The sequence below is a fragment of the Balaenoptera musculus genome, chromosome 7 (assembly GCF_009873245.2).
Source record: "Balaenoptera musculus isolate JJ_BM4_2016_0621 chromosome 7, mBalMus1.pri.v3, whole genome shotgun sequence".
NCBI classification, from domain to species: domain Eukaryota; kingdom Metazoa; phylum Chordata; class Mammalia; order Artiodactyla; family Balaenopteridae; genus Balaenoptera; species Balaenoptera musculus.
Window position 1 is genome coordinate 62,533,913 of NC_045791.1, and position 26,637 is coordinate 62,560,549.

The following is a 26,637-nucleotide window of genomic DNA, read 5'->3' on the forward strand; positions in this document are numbered from 1 at the left end:
GGGTCACCAACTGACAAGAGTAATGAGGATGTGGGCTGAAGCTCCATGAAGGTAGATTTTAGCTCAGAACAGAAAATGATTCCCTAATAGTTTGGTTTTACAATGGATTACATAAAAATTCCTTAATTAATTCCTTTTTACTGAAATTGTTTAAACTGATGTTGAAGGACAGTGTGCTAGGACTCACAGAAAGGATTCTTGCTTTGAGTAGGATATTTTTCCCCCAGCTTTATTTAGATATAATTGATACATAACATTATGTCAGTTTAATACAACTGTGATGATTTGATACACATATATATTGCAAAATGATTACCACAAATCCATCAACTCACATAATTACCTTTGTGTGTATGTGTGTGTGTGGTGAGAACATATAGTATCTGCTCTCTTAGCAGCTTTACAGTATATAATATTGTAGTACAAGCCCTGACTTTGGGCTTGTTGGCTTTTCTTTTTGTAATGCAAGTGCCTAACTTAAGCTTTGACTGCCGATTGGCAAGGCATCTGCTTCAAAGAGGCATCCACTACCGGGATGGCTATCTCAAATTAACATATTGCTAGCCACGTGATTAAGTAAAGAACAAGGCTGTCCATCCCTTCCCCCAGCCATCCCACAGGCTCCTTTGGAGTTATTGGTTGATTTTGATAACGGACCATTTGAGCCACTTGTTTTTTCTTTTCCTACACTTTAAATTTCCACATTTATGTTTTAAATTCACCAATAAATAGTGACCCCTTGAAATCTTAGGTCCCCACCCTCAATCCCAATAAAAAGCAAAACCAAAAAAAAAAAAAAAAGAGAAAAAAAGCAAAACCCCAGGCTGGAGTGCGCTTGCTCTTTATCTCTACCTGCAACCTCGCTGTGTGAACTTGTAAGTATCAGTAATAAACCTTTTTTTTTTTTTTTTCAAAGTTTTTTTTCTGGTGGTTATTGCTGAAGGCCATCTTGCAATCATAATAAGAACCACAAGGGCCTGTCTAGCCACAACACTGGTTATCAATAGGCTGAGACAGCACAAAAAATATCATATCGTTAACTATAGTTACCGTACTGTACATTAGATTCCCCGAATTTATTCACCTTACCACCGGAAATTTGTATCCTTTGACAACATCTCCCCATTTCCCCCACCTCTAGCCCCTGACAACCACCATTCTACTCTCTGTTTCTATGAGTTCGGCTTTTTAAGATTCCACAGATAAGTGAGATGATACAGTATTTGTCATTCTCTGTCTGATTTATTTCACTTAAGCATAGCCCCTAAAGTTCTATCCATGTTGTCACAAATGGCAGAATGTCCTTCTTTTTATGGCTGAATTGTACCACTGTATCAAATGGTCCCCAACTTACAATGGTTCAACTTATAATTTTTCAACTTTATGATGGTGCTATAGCAATACTTATTCAGTAGAAACGTACTCTGAATTTTGATCTTTTCCTCAGCTGGCGATATTTGTTACCATACTCTACCGTGATGCTGGGCAGCAGCAGCTAGCTGCAGCTCCGAGTGAGCCATGTGATCATGAGGGTAAATACACTTACAACCATTCTGGTTTTCACTTTCAGTACAGTATTCAATAAATTACATGAGATATTCAATACTTTATCATAAACTAGTCTTTGTGTTAGATGATTTTGCCCAACTGTAGGCTAATACAAGTGTTCTGAGCACGTTCAAGGTAGGCTAGGCTAAACTGTGATGATCAGTAGGTTAGGTACATTAAATGCATTTTCAACTTACAGTATTTTCAGTTTATTATGGGATTATCAGGACATAACCCCAACATAAGTTAAGGAAGATCTGTATATATATCACATTTTCTTTATTCATTCATCCATTAATGGACAATTGGTTGTTTCCATTTCTTGGCTATTGTAAATGAGGCTTTAATGAATATAGGTGTTTTATTTTCTTTGGATAATTACCCAGACGCAGAATTGCTGGATCATAGGGTAGTTCTATTTTTAATTTTTTAAGAAACCTTCACACTGTTTTCCATAGTGGCTGGGTATTATATTCTTGCTTGGCAGGTTTTTTTTGTTTTTTGTTTTTTTTCTTTCAGCATTTTGAATATATCATTCTACTCTCTCCTGGACAGCAAGGTTTCTGCTGAGGAAACCAATCATAGTCTCATGGAAGTTCTCTTGTATGTGAGGATTTTTTTTCTCTTGCTGCTTTAAAAATTCTCCCTTTGTTCTTGACTTTAGACAGTTTTATTATAATGTGTCTTGGGAGAATATATTATTGAAATGAAATTTTTTGGAGATCTATAAACTTTATGTATTTGGATGCCCAAATCTCACCCCAGATTTAGGAAATTCTCATTTTTTAAAATAGTAAACTTTCTGTCCCCTTTTCCCTCTTCTCCTTCTGGGATGCATAGCTTGTTTCTTTTAATGGTTTCCTATAGTTCACTTAGGCTTTCTTCACTCTGTTTCATTCTTTATTTCTTGCTCTCCTCTGACTGGATGATTTCAAATGACCTGTTTTCTACTTTGCTGATTCTTTCTATCCCTTGATCAAGTCTGCTGTTGCTCTCTATTGCATTTTTCATTTCATTCATTGTATTATTCAGCTCCAGAATTTCTATTTGGTACATATACATGTATACACAGAAAGACAGTTCAACAAATCAGGTGTTTCTGATTTCTGATTTTTTTGAATTGTCTCTTGTTTGTTGAATTGTCTTTTGTTGAATCTTGTAGCTCACTGAGATTTCTTAAAACAACTGTTAAATTTTTTATGGGACAAACTGCAGATCTCCATTTCTGTGGGGTCAGGTACCAGAAAATTATTGTGTACCTTTGGTGTGTCATGTCTTTAATGTCTTGCATTGCTCTCTTCACATTTGAAGAAGCAGTTACCTAAACCAGTCTTTACTGACTGACTTCAGGAGAGAAATACCTCTGTCAGCCCTGTTAGGGATCCTGAGGCTTTCTCAACCCTTTTCTATGGATATGCCTGTTCCACACTTCTTGTTCCCTCTTGGGGGAATGGGATTCTTAAGATTGTATACATTCTCTAGATTCTGCAAAGCCAGGCTGAATGCTGACAGTCTCCCATTTGCTTTCCCTAGGGCAATGCCTGAATGCTCAAGTTTGTGTGCTTTCTTTCAGTCCCACAGAGTTGAGCCAGCTTTTGTGTTTGCTCACTAGTCTACTGCAAAAGCTTGCTCCCTCTGCCCTTGAGGGCAATGCAGGACCTAGCACAAAGTGGGAGTGTGTGTGGGTGACGTGTGCAGTGTTGGGGGTCAATCGGGAGGATCTGCAGGCAGGGGACCCCTGGTAGCTTGTGGGTGGGCTTCCTGATACAGTCTGTAACATGGTCTCTTTAATGCCCACTGAAAGCCTTGGCTGCTGGTCTGTCTCCCAGCACTTCAGTATTCTGGATAGGTTGAGAAAGAAGTGGGTCTCTTTAGCAGCATCCCACACAACTGGGGAAGCTGGGTACACACTCACAGGCTCTCTCCATTCCCTGTGGGAGAAACAGTGGGCAAATAAGGTCTCTCTTGGCACTGAGCTATGCTGCCTTGGGGGAGGAGTGATGTGGGTAAAGTGAAACTGTTCTTATGCCATTTAATGTGTACACTCTCAGAATTTTTTTTGCTCCAACAGTGTGCTGGAACTTCTACACTAGACTTCTGAACTTTCACAAAGGCACTCTCATCTGTGAGATTGTCAATATCAGTGTTCTTTAGGGGCAAGAGGGTGGAAAACTTCTATTTCACCATTTTGATGATGTAACTCTCCTTGAGTAAGAATTTGGAGTAGATATTAAGTTCTCCCACACAATTCTAAATTTCTATGTTTTTTATTTGTCCATAATATTGGAAAATTTCCTTTTCTATCTATACAAGTATTGATCTACTTTTCTATTGTTCCTATTGAGCAGAATAAATATTACCACTAGGATTAGAAACATGAACTAGTTACTAGCCTAGTTTGAAATCCTCTCTTATGTTGCTGTCTTACATTATTTCATCATAATTTTTGTTGAAAGTGTCTCAGAAGTGATCTTCAAATGGTCCTGCTCAAACTAGCCCTCTGTTAGAGATTTCTCATTTTTCCTGGATTGGCTATTTCAATCTTTCAGCAAATTAGAAGTCTTTGTCATATTTTGAAAAATTTAAAGCACATGTGCAATATTTAAATAGTAGTACAGTGATATACTAAAGATTTTTTAAAAAGAAAATAGCTACTCTTTACCTAAAGTTTTCCAAAATTTCTAAAAATAGAATGTCAATCATCAACATTAGAAAAAAACTTTATACAAAGCTCTTATCTTATTAAAAAGTTTTCCAAATGTAGCCATCAGTAGTAAATAAAGTGTATGAGCCAAGAAAATGTAATAAAAGATTAAAAAAAAGAAAAAAAATTCTCATAAGTAGACCAAATTGTTCATGTAACCTACATTCATTCATGTGTTAATCTAGTTACCCTCACCCTACAAAATCTGTTTTATTATTTGTTTCTTCCCTTAGATTGAGAATATACGAGTATGTTTATTTCTGTCTTTGGTAGTTTCACAGTGCTTACAATTTAATTTACAGCATATTTATCTACATTCCTTTGATATGATGTATAGTTATTTCATATGTGTTTGTATACCATTTTTCCAATTATTTTGTGAACTTCTGGTAGTCAGGGTCAGTGGTTACTTTTTTCTTTTCTATCTATGTAATTCTTTTCCATTTACATGTCAACATATACTGTAGTTAACACAAAATATTACTCATAATCAATTGGACTATGTAGTTTTATTCACTGAAAAGGAACTGCTGAACCAGAATAAAAAGTTATGACTCATTTTTTTGCCCTATACATTTGGTGAAAGCTCAATGAAAAAATAGGAAACAATGTTTCTTGATGTTTGTTCAATTAAGTCCAAGTATATACTATTCCATGTTGTAGGTAAAATGCTAAATATAAGCAACTTAGTTTGGATTCTCTGGAATGCAGAGTCTGAGAAAAGGATTGAGATGGAAGTACTTTAACTAGAATGTAATCTCAGAAAACAAGAATGAGTGAAACAAGGAAGAAGGAAAAAGGAAAAGACTCATTATCAAGGTCATTGCTGTGGAATGGAGGCTCGATTGTGTTGTGATCTCCTGAGAAGCACCTAGACAGCCTTTCAAGTGCTGCCCACCTGAAGAATAAGAAGCTGGAACTTCTATCCACTGTCTTCACTCCCCGCACTGGTTACAAACTGTCCCCCAGGAACACTAACTCCACCTGTGGTTAGTTCTCCTCTAGCCAGAGAATGGCTAGGGAGAAAGAGGAAAGATAAATGTGGCATTTCTCTTTTGAGGTGGTGAAAAGGATTTCCAGACCCAATTCCAGCATGGGTGTGTGGAGGCTTCCCCACACCAACACACAATTCTCAGGACACCAGCAGGGTGTCCAAGAATTCAACTCAATTCTAACACTATCTACCCAGAGATAGCATCAGGTTTCACAGGTTGAGGACTCAGTCCTACAAGACCATCCTCTGCTTCAGATGCTAGTTGCTAGCCCAGGTTGTTACCTGTGCTACTAACCCACTGGCTACAAACTGGAGGTTCTGATGACTCCCTCTTTGGGTCTGATTAATTTGCTAGAATGGCTCACAGAACTCAGGAAAAGCCATTCACCCCCTAGATTACCAGTTTATTATAAAAGGATTTTAAAGGATTTGAATCAACATCCAGATGAACAGATATACAGGGCAACGTCATATTCAATCTCAAACCCTTCTCCTTTTCCCTGGAAATCAGGAGGGGAGACAAAGTTCCAACCCTCTAATCACATAGTTGGTTCTCTTGGTAACCAGCCCTCACCCTTGGGTGGGATCCAAAAGTCACCTTCCCTGAAGTGTTTTTAAGAACTGAGGACAAGAGTCCAAATATTATCCCATTGCTCTTATCTCAGGAAATTCCAAGGGTTTGGGGAGCTGTAATCCAGGAATTGTGGATGAAGGCCAAATTCAGATAACCAAATATACATTTTTCCTATAAATCACAATATTGCAGGTGGGATGCAGAGAACAAAAGCATTATAGTCCTTTACTACAATGACACAATTATAATGTCTCGTGCCTTGATCTGGAGTCTTGTTTCAGTTCTGCACACCAGCTTTTAAGAGGGGGCATCACATGATAAGAACAAACAGGATAACATGGGTTATGGAAACCAAGTCACATGGAAAAGCACTGAAGAAGCTGGAGGTGGTAGCTTGAAGAGAAGATAGGAGAAAAAGATAGGTTCACCCAGCTAGAGGGGAATCTGAGCTTTTCTGGAGCTGTTTACTGCAGCTGTGACTGAAACCAGGATGGGCTGAGGGGATAAGACACAGGACATCTGAAGCATCTGTTACAATAAGTAATCTTTAAGAAAACTTTAACAAGAATATTTATTTTAAAATTCTTTTTAACCTTAAAATTGGGTATGCAACTCCAGTGAGGCACCAGAGAAATCAAAGAAAAACTGACTGGTAAAGGGTGATGGCTAAATATTAGAAGAGCAAGAGAAAACACAAATCAGCATTTTTTTCAATTCACTATTCATAGAGTTATATTTAGATGAGTACAAAATGCATTTGGTCAACCACTTCATATCCAAAATCATGTGTGTGGAAATAAATTTGATCCATCTGTTTCTGAATTATTTTTTAAACCACCAACATTTTCTTTTACAAGAACTGATTTCCAAGGAGTCTTATGATATCCCCAACCTCCTGCCAAGCCTGCTCAAAAAGTCTGAAATGTGGATGTTGTACTGAACCTCCTCAAATATACTGGTTTTTAAATCAAAATACGCAATAAACAAGCAAAAGAATATCTGATTTATCTGCTACAATGCCATTCGTGTTGAAATGAAGCATAAAAGAAGAGAGTAAAGAAGGAGAAAGTTCTATACAGTATCTATTTTTAGCACATATATGCTCAGATATGGTATAATGCAAATAATCAACCTACACAAGAAGTCATGTGTAAGCAGTTTACGTATGAGCCACTAGTTTAAATGTGGAATGGATGACCCAGGACAAATTTATGCTTACTCTGAAGAATGACTTAAGTCATATAGGTTACCAATGGAGTTTCCCCATCTACCCCTTGGTTACTCCCTTGCCTCCTTACAGGCTTCTCTGCCTCAGTCTATCCCTTAACTATCACTATTACTCAGGGTTTCCACCTAGGTCCTTTGCTTCTTTAGTTCACCATGCTCTTCCTGGGCAATGTAATCCTTTCTCAAGGCATCACTGACCATCTAGATGCTGATGACTTTCAGACCTGTATCTTCAGTTCGGCTTTCACTTTTGAGAAAGACTATTCCTGAAATCTTCCCACTTAGATAGTCAATAAGTACCTCAAAGCCAACAATTCCATAAGTATTCATTTTATAACCCAGAAACTGGATCTAATCTTTGACTCCCTTTTCCTTCTTTGTCACTCCCCTCCCACCTCCAGTCAGCCTCCAAGTCCAGTCCATTCTTTCTCTTAAACATCTCTCCTAATCTAGTTCAATCATCATTTCCCACCACCTCAATTACTGCAATACCTCCCTAACTGAACTAACTATACCCAGGATGGCTTCCTCCAAACCATTCTCCACATAACTGTCAGAAGGGTCTTTCTACAAGAGAAAACTGATCATGCCTCTTTCTGCTTAAAATCCTTTAGTGGTTTCCCATGACTTTTAGAATAAAGTCTAAACTTCTCAATGTAGTTACAAAGCCCTAAATTATCCAGCTTATTAAGTCTTCAACCTCTTCTCTCTGAATTCACCCCTGGCATTCTAGTGTCCAAATATTTGAGGGTTTTGTTTTTAATTTCTAAAAAATTGTCATGTTCTCTCACACATCAGGGACATTCAAACAAGCAGCTTCTTCTGATTAAAATCTGTTCTCCTCCCCAGTCCTATCCCATCCAACTTCCTTGTCTCATCAACTTTCCTGTCCCATCCACTTTCGCTGGACCATGCCAGCTTAAATGTCCTTTCTTCCAGGAAGCCTTTCTGGCTCTGCCAAGGCTGTTTGATGCCCCACCACACCTTGTGCTTCCTCTGTTACAGCCCTTATTTATCACATCGTACTGTAGCTGTTTCTTTGTTAGTCTGTTTCAATACAGTTTAAACTCTCTAGGAGGGTTAAACCCCACTTCCTAGCAGGACTCCCAATACATATTATACATGCAATAAATTATTGTTAAAATACAGGATGCATTTTAGATCCATGGTGACAGCCTTACATACGAAACAGACTATCATAGGTGCTAACTTACAAACTGCATGTAAGTATGTGTTTTCATTTAATTTTCCTCTTGTATCATCATTCATAGGAAAAATGTTTTAAGACTTATACAAATATAAAGCTTTTTTCCCTGTTGATGTGTATACACACACACACACACATACTTTTTTTTTCTGTTTTCGTATCTGACCTTGGTGCTAAACATATTAAATGAATATCCAATTACAGTACTTTGTCCTTTAATAGTTCTTTTATATACCTATTATAGTAATCATTTTTACTATCATTTTAATCATTTGGTACAGAAGCTCCAAAATTGTCAAATGTCCACTTATATTTGACTTTGTAAGAATACATTTAAACCTAATTTTCAGTGTAGCTTTGCTTCCCAGTTTTCTTGCATAAATTGTAGCCCCCAAAACTGGTCTTCAAAAATTATGAACTAACAATTCAAATTAGAAGTACACTGATCATACTTTCAGCTTGAACAATCGTGTGAAGTAATTAAATTTATGAGATATAAAGAAACATTTTAGAAATTTATCTTTATATTCCATTTTCTCTAATGGACTGGTGCAGGTTGTAAATCAGATTTAATAAGTCCCTGTCAATTTTAGCAGCCAATGAAAAAAGAGAAAGCATTCTATGGAGTGGAAAGAGTACTAAATATTCCAAATTTTGGTAAGCAGCTAACTCTATTCTCACACCAATGCCTTTCAGACCTATGTCTAAAGTAGGTTTTCTCAAAATTCCCTATCATCACCATTCTAATGATTTAACCTCTGAATAATTTTCTCATGCTCACATCAATCGTTTCCCCTACTCTTACTTATAAGGCACCTAGTTATGGGTCTTTATTTGGGGACTCTGCTAAGAATACCTTTGTGGTATCCTATGTGATAAAATAGTGAGGTTTTAGTGTTTTAAATTGGTTAAAACCTAAATTATTCATACCGTAACTATTAAAGGAAAGGTTGAGCTTCCCTGGTGGCGCAGTGGTTGAGAATCTGCCTGCCAATGCAGGGGACACGGGTTCGAGCCCTGGTCTGGGAGGATCCCACATGCCGCGGAGCAGCTGGGCCCGTGAGCCACAATTGCTGAGCCTGCGCGTCTGGAGCCTCTGCTCCGCAACAAGAGAGGCCGCGACAGTGAGAGGCCCGCGCACCGCGATGAAGAGTGGTCCCCACTTGCCGCAGCTAGAGAAAGCCCTCGCACAGAAACGAAGACTCAACACAGTCATAAGTAAATAAATAAATAAATAAATAAGACCGTGAATTTCTTTAAAAAAAGGAAAGGTTTATTAGGTCAAAATGACAGCACACTGCTAAGAAGATAATAAGTACTTGTTAAATAATTACTTAATTGGTAGTCCACATGACCTGAAACATCTGATAATTATTTTTTCAAAGATCTATAAAATTGATGTAAAAAGTATGATTTATAATCTGTTTTCCAGGTAATTCTATGAAAAGGAGATGGATTTTTTAAAAATTAGAATTACTGGAATGAGTGTGGCTGTTTAAACAGATGTCATCCCCCCAAAAAACCCATGCATTAAGTGAATCAATTTATTTTCCTGGAGCAAATGTGGGAAATCCAAACGCCAAAAAAGAAGAAAAACTTTACCAAAGATTGAAAATTACAACTGATAAGATGATGCAACAGTTCTTTGGCCTTCACATAAGCTGGTTCTGTGGTAGGATAAAAAATGTTTTATAAGAGAAACCAAGTTTATAAAAATCGAGAATACTAATGAAAAACAGACTTTTGAGGTTTTAAATGATCTGACTTTCTGTTCTTCTTTTACTGTGTTTGGAAGTAGCAGCAGAAATCATGAAATACAAGTATAAAGGTAGTTTGGAATATTTCTAACCTCTATCATAAGACAATTACTGGTTGAGAGTTCTTTCTTAGTAAACCAACATAATCCATCTTGTGTTTTCCTTGTCATCTCCTTCACTATTTCCACATAGAATACTTTGTACCTGGTTCTTATTGGCTGCCACTAAAATGAATCATTTTTGTGGGGGGCTCTGAGAGAGAAAAATCTATTTGGTAATGAGGTTATATCCCTACTTTCGTCAATTAAAAGTGGAAAGCTATAAATAATATAAAAAGAAAAACACAGCTGTGTGAATCTTGGCATAAGAGGGTGAAACTATCCCTACTGTTTGCTTCTTTTCCCCACATCCCCCTTTCCAGTGCATATAAATTCATTGCTCTGGTGGTTTCAATTTGGGCCCCAGTTTTCACTAAATCTAACAGCTGAAAGAAAAACACAGCTGAAACCACTGCCTGGTGGCTCAACTCACAGCCCCAAATGATAGGCCTCCAACAGAGCCCAGCAGGTTTTCAGCAAGAAGGCTCATGAATAGAGCTCATTTTGGAAAGTGAAGAGTTTGATAATAAGTCAAAAACAGAGGCTTTACCATAGCTGTCTTAGGAGATTTTACAAAGCCCTACTAGAAAGAAACAGGGCATATTCTAGTCACCTATTGTAAGAAATACCTGATAGAGTTCTCTGGCACTTTAAACTGACTGATTCTATGTTAGAATGCTAAAACCACAAGGAAATGACAAATTTACATGCAAAATGAAGAGCTGAGCTGTGCACAGCAATTTCTTTCATTTGTATTTGATTCATTCTCATTCAGTTCTGAAGGCTTGTGGGTCAGTGATCATTCCTGAACTAGTAAACCTAAAGCCTTTATGGAAATTTTGTCCTTGACTCTGCCCCTCCCTGTATGGCTCAACTGTAGATTATCTCGTCAATAGTTGTGATCCAAGGGTCTCTGAAAAAAATGTATTCAAACATAGTAGATACAAACATAGAAAATCAGCCAAAATGTGATAATTTAGATTTCGCTGCTGTTTTCAGAGATCTGATGGCAAATTCCTTCTGAGACTGTCAAAGATGGCACCAATGTCGTGATTAAATCTCTAGAGCAACTCAGAAAGAGGAGTAAATTGCTTTTCTATGTTGCTACTCCTCTGTGGAACAGAATTAATTTTTTTCCCACATAGTGCTAGAAAAAATTTAAAAGAATGCTGAGTGAATATATAATTATACTTAGGATAGTATCTCAGTTTTCTGCCGAAGTAGATAAGTCCATTTTTTTTTTTAATTTTATTTATTTATTTATTTATTTTTGGCTGTGTTGGGTCTTCGTTTCTGTGCGAGGGCTTTCTCGAGTTGCGGAGAGCGGGGGCCACTCTTCATCACGGTGCGCGGGCCTCTCACTGTCGCGGCCTCTCTTGTTGCGGAGCACAGGCTCCAGACGCGCAGGCTCAGTAGTTGTGGCTCAGGGGCCTAGTTGCTCTGCGGGATGTGGGATCTTCCCAGACCAGGGCTCGAACCCATGTCCCCTGCATTGGCAGGCAGATTCTCAACCACTGCGCCACCAGGGAAGCCCTGATAAGTCCATTTTTTAAACAGAGTGGAACATATAACTGAAAGATATGCTGAGCGTTCTTAATGGTGTTATGAAAATAAAGATATGACAAACTTTTCTTATTAGAAATATTTCAGGACCCATATCGCCATAACTACACTCAAAGGGAAATTAGAAAAATTTTTAATTTTCAATACCTTAAAATTAGAAATTACCCAAGGAGCTTTACTACTTCAGTTTTGACCCAAAGAAAGAAATATATTTTTTAAGAAAACCAAACCTGTGTCTTAGAGCAGGCATGATTTGATATCTCACCTTCACTGTGGAAGGATAATTTCACTGCATGTTAAATTCTGGGTTGACGTACTTTTAAATGTTACCATCTAATTCCACTGTTTTGTTGTTTTGGTCCACCTTATTGCTTTCTGAAGATTTTTTTTTTTACTTGGCTGCTTTTAAGATTTTCTCTTTTATCTTTGGCCGTCAAAAGTATTGCTATCATACGGCTATACACAATTTTCCTTTTTCTCCTTTTGCTTTTCCTGTTTCTGTTTGGGGTTTGTTAAGCTTCTTATATCAGTGTCATCTGGTGTTTTTTCTTTGTTTTTTAATTCTTGACCATTATCTCTCCCATTCTCTCCCTCTTCTACTTTTCGGACTCCAATTACCCTTATTTTACACATTTTTGACTGTGTCTCAAATGTTGGTTATTCTCTGTTCTGTTTTTTCCATTCTTTTTTTTTTTAATAAATTTATTTATCTATTTATTTTTGGCTTATTTATCTATTTATTTTTGGCTATGTTGGGTCTTCGTTGCTGCACGCGGGCTTTCTCTAGTTGCGGTGAGCGGGGGACTACTCTTCGTTGCAGTGTGCGGGCTTCTCACTGCTGTGGCTTCTCTTGTTGCGGAGCACGGGCTCTATGTGTGTGGACTTCAGTAGTTATGGCACACGGGCTCAGGAGTTGCGGCGCACTGGCTCTACAGCACAGGCTCAGTAGTTGTGGCGCACGGGCTTAGTTGCTCCGCAGCATGTGGCATCTTCCCGGACTGGGCCTCGAATTCCCTGTATTGGCAGGCGGATTCTTAACTACTGTGCTACCAGGGAAGTCCCTCATTTGTTTTTCTCTGTGTACTTCAGTTTGGATAATTCTACTGACCTGTCTCCTGGTTCATTAACTTATTTGTATCTTCTGCTAGATCCAAAATGCCCTTAAAACAATCCTTTGGACTCTTAAATTGAGATCTCCTCTGTGGAATAGAATTAATTTTTTTCCCCACAGAGTAGTGCTGACGTTCATGAAGTTGTTTCTTTTCATGGATTCTATTTCTGTGTTAAAATTATTTATCTTTAAATCTATTTTGCTCCCTTCTATTTTCATTGAATGTATTAATCATAGTCTTAGATTGTGAACTTCAATAGCTGAATCACCTGTCTTCTATATTCTCATTTTCTCTTAGTTATTATTCTCTTTTTTATCTAGTAATTTTTATTGAATGCTGGACATTTGTATTTTAGAGGCTCCAAGATGTTTAAAAAAATTTTTTTTAATGTTTAAAGGATTCACCTTTCTTCTTCTAGGCAGATAGAGTAGGGGACTGATCACTTAATCCAATCTAAACATAAACTAAGCTAAGGTGAGGCCAGATTTTAGTTTTGGTATGGCTCAGTTTACATATGTTTTGCGTTGGTTCTTGTCCTTTCAATTAAGAGCCTGCAGGTCTTTGTCTCTTTGGAATTTATGTTCTGTGTTTAAGAGTTTTTTGAATTACTTATTCACCTACCCTGTACAGCTTCAAAATATCTCAAATGTTTTAAGGGGAACAGATTGTACGTTTGAAGCCCCTCAAGTCTTCAATTTTGTTAGTCCCACATAGTTGCCAAAATCTCCTCTGGCTTTTCTGTTCTCCTGCAGTTGCACTCTGCCAGGGACCAAATATGACTTGTCAGCTTCTCACTCTGAAATGTCTCTGATCTCTATAGTTTTCTTTGCTTCTGCAGGTCTTGATGCCTTGCTTTTCTAATTTTGGTAAGTGAAATCATTGGTCTGCCATGAACTGGTTCATACTACCCCAAACAAAACCTCACATTTAATATTAAGGCAGTTCCCCCTCCTAACCCCCGCCTTGTTTCCTTTCCTAGCTCTGTAACTAGCCCATGTAATTTCTACCCAGTCAGTCTTTTAGTATCCATTTTCTCATGGCCCAGGCTCTCAGTGGCTATGTGCTTGGTCTTAATGTTTGGTTTCATGAAAGTTGATCTTCATCAACTAGTCATATGACCCTGTGGGCTTGTACTGTACCTTGAAATTCTAATTCTGGTCTTTAGGACTGAACTGCCTCTCAGAATCCCACTCTATCTGCTGACCATTGTTTCAGTTTGGTCTTCTGGATACAAAATTGCTGCCTCTACCACCCACTATTGACTCTACAAGTCTCTGCTTGTACATGTGTTGACTCTTAACAGCATTGTGGGACTACTTGCTCCAATGCCACCCTTACCTGGTTCTCTGATGTATCATACTCTGGCATTCATTGATCCCATAGTCAATTTAAATTATTTTATTCTTCTAGACCCTTGCCACAATAAATACTAGTATTGCTTCACTTAGTAATATCTGGCCACCTCTCATCCATAAACCAGTACTTGTATTTTTTCAATAAAGTGGAGTGTAAATCAACTGCAAAGCTGAGAGAAAATTTAAAAGAGAAACATTTTAATGTTGAAGACTTTTTTTCCACTTTATCAATTTGGGTATGCTTTACCTACCTTTCCTAGAGTATGGGTCCTAGGACACATTTGACTGCAATTTCAACCAACTTGTATTACAATAGTCAAACATGTTCTCCTGACTAACTTTAAAAAAAAGGGAATCAAAAACATTCTCTCTGAATGTCTCAGAGAAGCTTCCCATAGAGAAGGGAGTACATTTTGCTTTTAAACAAAACCAAAACTGTAGCTAAGCCTTTCATAATCCAGGAAAACACAAAGGTTAGATGTGAAAATAAAGTTATCTTCACCTGAATACTTTGAATTTTACTGAGGAAATTGATGGGGACAGATGCAGCATTTGTTTCAAGCACTAGCTCAACTGGATAGAAAAATAAATGGAGGAAGAATCTGTACATGATTGAGACTTATTCTGCAATGTTATTGATATTTTCTGTGCAGAATGTGTTAGTAGCATCTCCTGAAGGAAGAAAGAATAATTTAGATGCTGCCTAGTGTGTAAAGGCTGTGATATTGTAGTGTTTACTTTCTTGTTTGTAGATTAAGGGAAGTGAAGAGGTGAAGAATCAACCTCTAGTAATAGTAACGATGGCAACTGGAATATTGTGGTTTAATGAGGAACTTTTTCAGTGCATATGGGAAAGTGGTAATATTCGTAAGGGTTAGTCCTGGTCTTTCTTGATAACTAAATATCACAACCCAAGAGTTGCAATATTTCCATTGATGGACATTTAAAAAAATAAAAACCAGTCAATACATTGTCATTTTCTCATCATGCTTCATAAACTTACATGGCCTCTATTTTCCAATTCAAGCTTTGGTATGAAAGCATGTGGAATTCTTACAGCTATACCAGATGAGTCTCACTGCCTTAGAAAACGCCTTGGAAATATTTTTTATTCAAAAATTTGACTAGCTAACTAAATAATGATCTCTCCATATTTATTCCCACTCTTGGAATATATTTAAACCATTTGATTTTGGATATAAAGGTGGATATGAGATGTTTTAGGTTTAGTGGAGATGGATGGTTGATATTTTATAAAACTGTTTAAAAATGTGATAATACAGTAATTCACAATATATATTTTTCTTACATTTTTTAAAAGATTGCAAAGCATCAGTAGTAGACTGATGATTTTTTAATGCTAAATCTGGTAGAAAAGGTATTAAATGAAATAAACATTTTAGCAATATAAAAATTTTACCTTTTTTTTTCTTTTTAATTCAAGTAATTCAGGAAATTAGTCTGATCATTTTTCCAAGATTTGTCTTAAGGGATGGTTTTGAATAATTACAGTTTAAGTGTAAAGGTGTCAGTGTCCTCTGCTTTTGCAATCACTGCCTTGAGAAGGATCTGTCTGCAGAGGCACTGTCTTAGATTGCTTAATATGGGATGGATGCAATAATTTTTTCAGTTATTAATAAAAACATAAAAATTACGGAAAGTGCTTTAAGTTAATGTATTGAATGCTTAATTCCACACACAATAAAAAGCTTAATTGGCAGGAAATTAAAGAGCCTTGAATCAATTTTCACTCTGTTTTTTGTTAATTGTGGTACAAGTCAGTTTATCATATGAAGTGAGCCTACACAGCCAAGAGCCTGGTGGTGTCTTAGCATGTTGGTCAACTAGAATATAGGTGATCCATATACAAAATTTTCTTAGATTTTAGAATTTATTTCACTTGGTTTTCTTATTATTTCCTTAAGTAGGCTTTGATATGTACTATTATAGCATGAAGGAAGTGGGTGACCATCTCAAGTATTTCTATAAAGAGAGAATCCAATAGAGACCTTAATATGGATGGCAAAGAGGCATTTAAAAGAGGCCATTCCAGTGTTCATTCCTAAACTTTCCTATGGTCGTGATTAAATCATGGTTTTTATGACAACTACTGCAAGGAAGAAAAGTTATGCAAACTGAGTTGATCACACTGCAGTTAAATGATGGCATGGACAAGTAGGTTCAAATGAGTGCCACTGACCACAAAAGCAATCAAACAGGATATTTATAATAACATTTTGCATATGTTTTAGGTGACCAGAGTCTTGGATCCATGCTGAAGTGGTCAGAAAAAACAAGTATCAACTAAAACAAACCTATAGTCTCTGTCATAGAACGAAAAAAATATTGGGAAATCTCTTTCCTTCCTCTTGTTAGATCAGGCATACTTGGCACTCACCCTATCAGCTAGTAGTAACATTTAGACAATGCCAAAGGAATGCCTTGATAAATGAAATAATCTAGCTGGTTTCTTTTGTGTGACTTGTCATTACACACTATGATGGTAGTTTTGTGAAATTCAATCCTACTGAATCCAATTCTAGTGAATTCTGCCGAACTGGTTTATGATTGGCTGCACTACTTTCTCCTTTGACATTCCCCTCACAGTGACAAATGTGATATCACTGCAGCAACAAAGCAAGATGTTACTTTGCTGTTTCAACCTGCCATTCTGTAAATTGAGGAAAAGAAATTAGTCACTGCACATAGAGATCAGACTTGTGGTTGCCAAGGAGGAGAGGGAGAAAGAGAGGGATGGACTGGGAGTTTGGGGTTGGTAGATGCAAACTATTACATTTAGAATGGATAAACAACAAGGCCCTACTGTATATCACAGGAAACTATATCCAATCTCCTGGGATAAACCATAATGGAAAAGAATATAAAAAAAAAAAGAATGTATATATGTGTATAACTGAGTCACCTTGCTATACAGCAGAGACTGGCATAACATTGTAAATCAACTATACTTCAATTTAAAAAAATATGTACAAATAAAAAAAAGAAATTAGTCACTGCATTTGGGGATTAGTATTTGTTTGGTCTAACTGAAATCACAAAATATGAAGTTTTTCTTAATGAGTTCTAATATTTTCAGTAAAATAAAATGATTACATTATTATAAAACAAACACGTATGATTATAATTTGTTGACAGGTGACTAAAATAGACTAAATTCCTGTCAGCTAATTAGAACAGCTCCCAAATGAGTGAACTGGAAAAGTCATATGTTTGAATCCTAAATAAAATGTAACATGTTTCCTTTTTCTTTGGATACTTTCCAAACCTTCAGAATAGGGAAGAAATAGAAGTTATTTTGGAATCATACAAAGCAAGCTTCCCTTTACTCAGTTTCCCCCATCTTATGTAACTGTAGTACAATAATAAAATCATGAAATTGACATGGTTACAATCTGTGTTTATAGTTCTATGCCACTTTTCATGTGTAGATTCCTACCACTGCAGCTGAGAAACAGATTTATTCCATGACCATAAAGATCTCCCTCTTGCTAGAGCTTTATGGTGATACTCACCCCTTTCTCTCCCATGATCCCCAATCCCTAGCAACCACTAATCTGTTCTCCATCTCTACAACCGTCATTCAAGAATGTTATATAAATTGAATCATACAGTGCGTGACCTTTTGAAATTGATCTTTTTTCACTCCACATATTGCCCTTGTATATAATTAGGTCATTTCGATTTTTTATCCACTGTGCCAATCTTCATCTTTTAATTAGTATATTTAGGTCAAATTTAAATTTAACGTAGTTATTCATTAAGTTAGGGCTTGGTTTTTGTTTTCTGTTTTCTCTGTTTTTGGATTTTTTTTTTTATATCTCCCTCTAGTTTACTTGAACATTTTTTATAATTCCATTTTGATTTATCTACAGTGATTTCTGACTGTACACCTTTGTACAGATTTTTTAGTGATTGCTCTACTGTAAGTAAATAATTTATCACAGTCTCTTCAGTTTTAATGAAGAATACAAACTATTTCTCTTTAAGTCTCTACTTTCTCTCATTTAAAATATTTTCTTAAGTATTTTCTCTACATACACTGAGAACCATATCAGGTAATGTTAAAATTATTCTATCAATTGTCAAACGTAATGTAGAAAACTCAGAAGGAGAAATAAGGTGTCATTTCTCTCAGGCTGCCTCATTACAACTAGATGGTTGTGAAAGTGCCACCTTCTCATTTGGCTTTCTCAAACAGGAAGGAAGAAGAGCAGTTAATGCCTAAAAGTTTTCAGTATTTTAGAAAGTAGGTGTCCCTTTCCTGGTCCTTTGGTTAGAAAGTACGCTTTCTTGAGCGTTTTCTTTGTTTGTTTTTGTCTGTTACTATTAGCGTTTCTGGACTGCCAGCTTCTCCAGCATCTAACCCAGGATATGAGTCAAAAGGAGACCTAGGGAATTGCTGCTATGTTGTTCCTTAGGTTCGAAGCCCCTGGTTGGTCTGTTTTCTTCTCTCTGCCTTTTAGAGACTCCTTATGTTTGTTTTATATATAATGCCCAAGGTTTTTAAGTTATATTTAGCAGTCTAGAGATTTTCACCTTTATTGAGTTTATAATTTCCATGATTAAACTTATATTTCTAATTGTTTCTTTTTATATCCATCTGTTCTTGTTTCAATTTAGCCTAATCTTGTTTCAACATTTTTTGATGTTTAAGAAATAGATATTCTTTCTCTCTTTGTGGGTACCAAATATATTCATTTTAAAGACGTTTTCAAATTGCTCTGAAGTTTTCATTTCATCTGGAGGGAATTCATCTTCCAGTTGCTTTTTTGGCAGTCATTCTTAAATGTGTCTTTTCTTCTTGTGTTTTGAGATTTTAATTTTCAATTCATCATGAGTGAAAATTTCCCCCTCTCTGTGTTCACCTTTCCTTGTTAATGTTCTTGAGTCTTTCCCCACTGAACACTACAAATTTTTAATCTGGAATTAGGTCTTAATTTGGACCTTAAGACTCTTGTTCCATGGTGAAATTAGAAACAGAGCAGATAAAGTCACTGAGCCCACAGTGGCTTGTCCCAAATTGTCTGCTTTCTTGTTTCCCTGGATACACAGATCAGTGTTTTTTCTCAGCATAGGTGAGAGAGCCCTGCTTCTGGTTCCAATCAACAAGCCTAGCTTTTGTCCCTTCCTTCACATGAAGTCAATCTCTTTTCTCAAGGGTAAAGAACTCTGAGCTGTCTCTGCCTCCTCCTAGATCTAAAAAGTTTTTCAGGGCTTCCCTGGTGGTGTAGTGGATAAGAATCTGCCTGCCAATGCAGGGGAAACAGGTTCGATCCCTGGTCCGGGAAGATCCCACATGCCGTGGAGCAACTAAGCCCGTGTGCCACAACTACTGAGCCTGCATGCCACAACTACTGAAGAAAGCGTGCCTAGAGCCCGTGCTCTGCAACAAGAGAAGCCCGTGCAATGAGAAGCCCACGCACTGCAACAAAGAGTAGCCCCCACTCGCCAAAACTAAAGAAAGCCCGTGTGCAGCAACGAAGGCCCAACTCAGCAAAAAAAAAAATTAAAAAAAAAAAAAGTCTTTCAGGCCCATGGTTTCTTACCTGCTTGTTGCATTTTTCTATTCTTATATTTAGAGTCCATAGAGATGTTTGACTAATTCTGAACTGTGACTGCATCATTTTAGTTATCTCTTTTTATATTTAATCTGTCATTGTTATTGCTTTTGAGCCCAGAAGTCTTCAAAGCATAAACTTATAACACTCTTTTTATTGGAAGGACTCTTTAAACTGACTTTTCCCTTCACACCCTCTATTATCTAAATTCATCAAAAGTCTGTATCTTTTGGTTTTACTCTAAGAAATTTTATCTCTTTTTACCAAAGCATTCTATATATGGGTCAGTGCTCTTCTGCAGCCAATATCCTGAGTAAATTATGCATTTCCATAGTTTTAGTTATTGTCTGAGGCTGACATCTATAAAAGAACATATTAAATTTGACTTTATCTATCACCTAAAAAAATTTTCTCTTATGATATATATTATCCTTGACCTAGATATATATCTGTTGTCTTCTCAACCTCTAAAAACCAACAGAACAAAGACATATATCCTTGTTTTTCCTCCAAGATTCCCTTTTGGTTTTTTGTTTGTTTGGTTTTTAGTATATATGATCCCATTTTTTTTTACATTAATTTTTATTAGAGTGTAGTTGATTTACAATGTTGTGTTAGTTTCTGCTGCACAGCAAAGTGAATCAGTTATACATATACATATATCCACTCTTCTTTAGATTCTTTTCCCATATAGGTTATTACACAGTATTGAGTAGAGTTCCCTGTGCTATACAGTAGGTTCCTCTTAGTTATCTATTTTATATATAATACTATGTATATGTCAATCCCAATCTCCCAATTTATCTCTCCCCCACTTCCCCCTTGGAAACCATAGGTTTGTTTTCTACACCTGTGACTCTCTTTCTGTTTTGTAAATAAGTTCATTTGTACCATTTTTTTAGATTCCACATACAAGTGATATATATTTGTCTTTCTATGTCTGACTTACTTCACTCAGTATGACAATCTCTAGGTCAACAACTTAGGTGATATTTATAAGAATTTGAGTGTCTGTACCATTGTCTTAGTAATGACCTAATAAATTGATTTAAAGAAATAGAAGGTATGGCCTCTACCTTAACAAGTTTTCAAACCAAATACTTATTTGTTAAAACTATTTATTTAGCACCTAGTATGAGTAAGTAATTGTGCTACAATTTTATTTTGTATTTTATTTTGTAGACAAGCAGCAAACAGAGGGTCTGTTTTATAAAATGTAGGCACTAGGTATATTTATTTGACAAGCTGTTATGTGTCAGCCATGCTACTGTGCCAAGAGCTGTGGAAGAATCAAGCGTGGAGACTAATCTCCATTCCTTTATAGGTTATTTGAAGAGATAAAACACTAATGACCATAGTGTAAGGTATATAATGATGAATACAATGATACAGGTATAGAGGAAGTGCTGTGAGTACTGGGTGAAGGAGATGACTTCCAGTTGGGAATAGGGGAGGCATGAATTGGGAAAGATTTCCCAGAAGAGATACCATCTGAAGAGAACTTTGAGGGATGGCAGTATTTGGTCTGAGGGAAGGAGAATTCTGGATATGAGGAACAAACACACAAAAGCAGCAAACTGGGGGATATGTATAATCAAAAAGGTACTATCAGTATTTTTAAAATATATTTTGGTCCTTCTCTCTCCATATCTAATCAATAAATAAACCAAAGTAAAGAGCTGTTATTATCATTGGTCTTGTTTGAAAATCATTTCACTCCTCTTTATCTCCACTAACATATCCTAGCTTGCATCAGCTTTTAACAACTTTAACTGAAGTTTAAAATATTCTCTTCATTTCCTTAACCATACCTTTTTTCTCTGTATCTTTAATTAGCCCCATATAAAATATCTTAAATTATATTTTTTTCATGAACTTCTTTTTATAGTTACATTACTTACTTTCTAATAATGACTATCTGGTGTTCTTCAAATCACATACAGAATCCTGACAGTAATAACAAAAATATTTTCAGGGGGTAATTTTTGTTTGTGTTTAGTACTTTTACTTTTTATCCTTTTGTTTAAGTTTTTTTTTATTGATAGACAGTTTTTTAAGATGAGTTTTAGATTTATAGAAAAATTGAACAGAGGTCCCCTATTATTGTATTAACACCTTACATTAGTCATTGAAGTGCAACATTAGTACAATTAATGACCCAATATTGATATATTATTATTAACTGAAGTTCATAGTTTATTTAGATTGCCTTCATTTTTAACCCAATGCCCTTTCTCGGTTTTAGGTTCTCATCCAGGATACACCATTACATTTAGTTATCATGTCTCCTTAGGCTCTTCTTGGCTACGACAGTTTCTCAGACTTTCTTTTTTTGAAGATTATATTAGTCAGGGTTCTCCAGAGAAACAGAAACAATAAAATATATAAAAAGAGATTTACTATGAGGGGTTGGTTTATATGAGTACAGAGGCTGAGAAGTCCCATAATCTGTCATCTGCAAGCTAGAGTCCCAGAAAGCCAATGGTATAGCTTCAGTCCAAATCTGATGGCCTGAGAAATAGGGGGTGCAATGGTGTAAGTTCTGGCTCAAGTCCAAAGGCCCAATGGACTTGAACCACAACTTAGACCATTAGCCTCCCTGGTTCTCAGGTTTTCAGATTTGGATTTATTGTTCTTTTCCTTCTAGTTCTGTAAGTTGTAAAGTTAGGTTGCTGATTTGAAATCTTTCTTGACTTTTAATGTGAGCAGTTACAGCTATACATTTTTCTCTTAGCACTGCTATCACTGTGTCCCTTAAGTTTTGGTAAGTTGTGTTTATGACTTCTTCTTTGATTCATTGGTTGTTTAAGAGTGTGTTGTTTAATGTCCACAAATTTGTGAATTTCCCAGTTTTATCTGTATTCATTTCTAACTTCATCTCATTGTGGTTGGAGAAGTCACTTTAGGATACCTTTTAAAATCTATTAAGACTTAATTTGCAGGCAGCATGTCTAAAGGACAGCCTCTGGAGTGTGGAGTTCTGGAGTTTGGAGGTACCCAGTGTTCTGCCTATGCCTCTGGATGGTCTCAAGCTCAGCACTGCATCTCCTCATTCAGTTGTCTCACTATCCCCACTGGTGTTCAAGGGCCCACGCTGATTTCCACAGTGCAGTGTTAACCATGGCAAGATGTGGCTGAACTGGTCTGCTAATGACACCCTACCCTCATGTGTCAAGGTCCTGAATGCTCTGCCTGCTACCTTGTGCATTTGTGGATTCTCTGGAGATGTCTCATAGCTGCCGTATGGATGACAGGCTCTTGGTGCTCCAGCCAGCCATCAGGGCTGTGCCTCTGAGGTGGGAGAGCCAAGTCCAGGACAATGGTCTACCAGACACCTCCCAGCTCCACGTAATATCAAACGGCGAAACTCTCCCTGTGATCTCCATCTCAACGGCAAGACCCAGCTCCACTCAACGACCAGCAAGCTACAGTGCTGGACACCCTATGCTAACAACTAACAAACAGGTACACAACCCCACCCATTAGCACAGAGGCTGCCTAAAATCATAATAAAGTCACAGACACCCCAAAACACACCACCAGACGTGGACCTGCCCACCAGAAAGACAAGATCCAGCCTCATCCACCAGAACACAGGCACTAGTCCCCTCCACCAGGAAGCCTACACAACCCAAAGAACCAACCTTAACCACTGGGGGCAGACACCAAAAACAATGGGAACTATGAACCTACAGCCTGCGAAGAGGAAACCCCAAACACTGTAAGTTAAGCAAAATGAGAAGACAAAGAAACACACAGCAGATGAAGGAGCAAGGTAAAAACCTACCAGAGCTAACAAATGAAGAGGAAACAGGCAGTCTACTTGAAAAAGAATTCAGAATAATGATAGTAAAATTATCCAAATCTTGGAAATAGAATGGAGAAAATACAAGAAACTTTAACAAGGACTCAGAAGAACTAAAGAGCAAACAAACAATCATGACAACACAATAAATGAAATGAAAAAATTCTCTAGAAGGGACCAATAGCAGAATAACTGAGGCAGAAGAACGGATAATGACCCGGAAGATAAAATAGTGGACATAACTATTGCAGAGCAAATAAAGAAAAAAGAATGAAAAGAATTGAGGACAGTCCTCAGAGACATCTGGGACAATATTAAATGCACCAACATTCGAATTATAGGGTCCCAGAAGAAGAAGAGAAAAGAAAGGGACTGAGAAAATATTTGAAGAGATTATAGTTGAAAACTTCCCTAACATGGGAAAGGAAATAGCCACCCAAGTCAGGAAGCAAAGAGAGTCCCATACAGGATAAATCCAAGGAGAAACACACCAAGACACATATTAATCAAACTATCAAAAATTAAATACAAAGAAAAAATATTAAAAGCAGCAAGGGAAAAACAACAAATAACATACAAGGGAATCCCCATAAGGTTAACAGCTGATATTTCAGCAGAAACTCTGCAGGCCAGAAGGGAGTGGCAGGACGTATTTAAAGTGATGAAAGGGGAAAACCTACAACCAAGATTACTCTACCCAGCAAGGATCTGATTCAGATTAGACGGAGAAATTAAAACCTTTACAGACAAGCAAAAGCTAAGAGAATTCAGCACCACCAAAACAGCTTTACAACAAATGCTAAAGGAACTTCTCTAGGCAGGAAACACAAGGGAAGGAAAGACCTACAATAACAAACCCAAAACAATTAAGAAAATGGTAATAGGAACATACATATCGATAATTACCTTAAATGTAAATGGATTAAATGCTCCAACCAAAAGACATAGACTGGCTGAATGGATACAAAACAACAGACCCGTAATATATGCTGTCTACAAGAGACCCACTTCAGACCTAGGGACACAGACAGACTGAAAGTGAGGGGATGGAAAAAGATATTCTATGCAAATGGAAATCAAAAGAAAGCTGGAGTAGCAATACTCATATCAGACAAAATAGACTTTAAAACAAAGACTATTACAAGAGACAAAGAAGGACACTACATAATGATCAAGGGATCAATCCAAGAAGATATGACAATTGTAAATATTTATGCACCCAACATAGGAGCACCTCAATACATAAGGCAAATACTAACAGCCATAAAAGGAGAAATCGACAGTAACACAATCATAGTAAGGGACTTTAACACCCCACTTTCACCAATGGACAGATCATCCAAAATGGAAATAAATAAGGAAACACAAGCTTTGAATGATACATTAAACAAGATGGACTTAACTGAAAATTATAGGACATTCCATCCAAAAACAACAAAATATACTTTCTTCTCAAGTGCTCATGGAAGATTCTCCAGGATAGATCATATCTTGGGTCACAAATCAAGCCTTGGTAAATTTAAGAAAATTGAAATCGTATCAAGTATCTCTTCTGACCACAACGCTATGAGACTAGATATCAATTACAGGAAAAAATCTGTAAAAATTACAAACACATGGAGGCTAAACAATACACTAGTTAATAACCAAGAGATCACTGAAGAAATCAAAGAGGATATCAAAAAATACCTAGAAACAAATGACAATGAAAACATGACGACCCAAGACCTATGGGATGCAGCAAAAGCAGTTCTAAGAGGGAAGTTTACAGCAATGCAATCCTACCTTAAGAAACAAGAAAAATCTCAAATAAACAACCTAAGCTTACACCTAAAGCAATTAGAGAAAGAAGAAAAAAAAACCCCCAAAGTTAGCAGAAGGAAAGAAATCATAAAGATCAGATCAGAAATAAATGAAAAAGAAATGAAGGAAACAATAGCAAAGATCAATAAAACTAAAAGGTGGTTCTTTGAGAAGATAAACAAAATTGATAAACCATTAGCCAGACTCATCAAGAAAAAAAGGGAGAAGACTCAAGTCAATAGAATTAGGAATGAAAAAGGAACAGTAACAACTGACACTGCAGAAATACAAAGGATCATGAGAGATTACTACAAGCAACTATATGCCAATAAAATGGACAATCTGGAAGAAATGGACAAATTCTTAGAGATGCACAACCTTCCAAGATTGAACCAGGAAGAAATAGAAAATATGAACAGACAAATCACAAGCACTGAAATTGAAACTGTGATTAAAAATCTTCTGACAAACAGAAGCCCAGGACCAGATGGCTTCACAGGCGAATTCTATCAAACATTTAGAGAAGAGCTAACACCTATCCTTCTCAATCTCTTCCAAAATATAGCAGAGGGAGGAACACTCCCAAACTCATTCTACAAGGCCACCATCACCCTGACACCAAAACCAGACAAAGATGTCACAAAAAAAGAAAACTACAGACCAATATCACTGATGAACATAGATGCAAAAATCCTCAACAAAATACTAGCAAACAGAATCCAACAGCACATTAAAAGGATCATACACCATTATCAAGTGGGGTTTATCCCAGGAATGCAAGATTCTTCAATATATGCAAATCAATCAATGTGATACACCATATTAACTAACTGAAGGAGAAAAACCATATGATCATCTCAGTAGATGTAGGAAAAACTTTTGACAAAATTCAACACCCATTTATGATAAAAGCCCTCCAGAAAGTAGGCATAGAGGGAACTTTCCTCAACATAATAAAGGCCATATATGACAAACCCACTGCCAACATCGTCCTCAATGGTGAAAAACTGAAACCACTTCCACTAAGATCAGGAACAAGACAAGGTTGCCCATTGTCACCACTATCATTCAACATAGTTTTGGCAGTTTTAGCCACAGCAATCAGAGAAGAAGAAGAAATAAAAGGAATCCAAATCAGAAAAGAAGAAGTAAAGCTGTCACTGTTTGCAGATGACATGATACTATACATAGAGAATCCTAAAGATGCTGCCAGAAAACTACTAGATCTAATCAATGAATTTGGTAAAGTGGCAGGATACAAAATTAATGCACAGAAATCTCTTGCATTTCTACACACTAATGATGAAAAAT

General features: G+C 36.8%; 1 protein-coding gene across 2 annotated transcripts in view; it reads left to right on the top strand.

The window, feature by feature from the left end:
* Nucleotides 1–26,637, top strand: part of PPP1R1C (protein phosphatase 1 regulatory inhibitor subunit 1C) — a 124,679-nt gene that overhangs the window by 38,598 nt on the left and 59,444 nt on the right. The gene's annotated exons all lie outside the window — the stretch shown is intronic.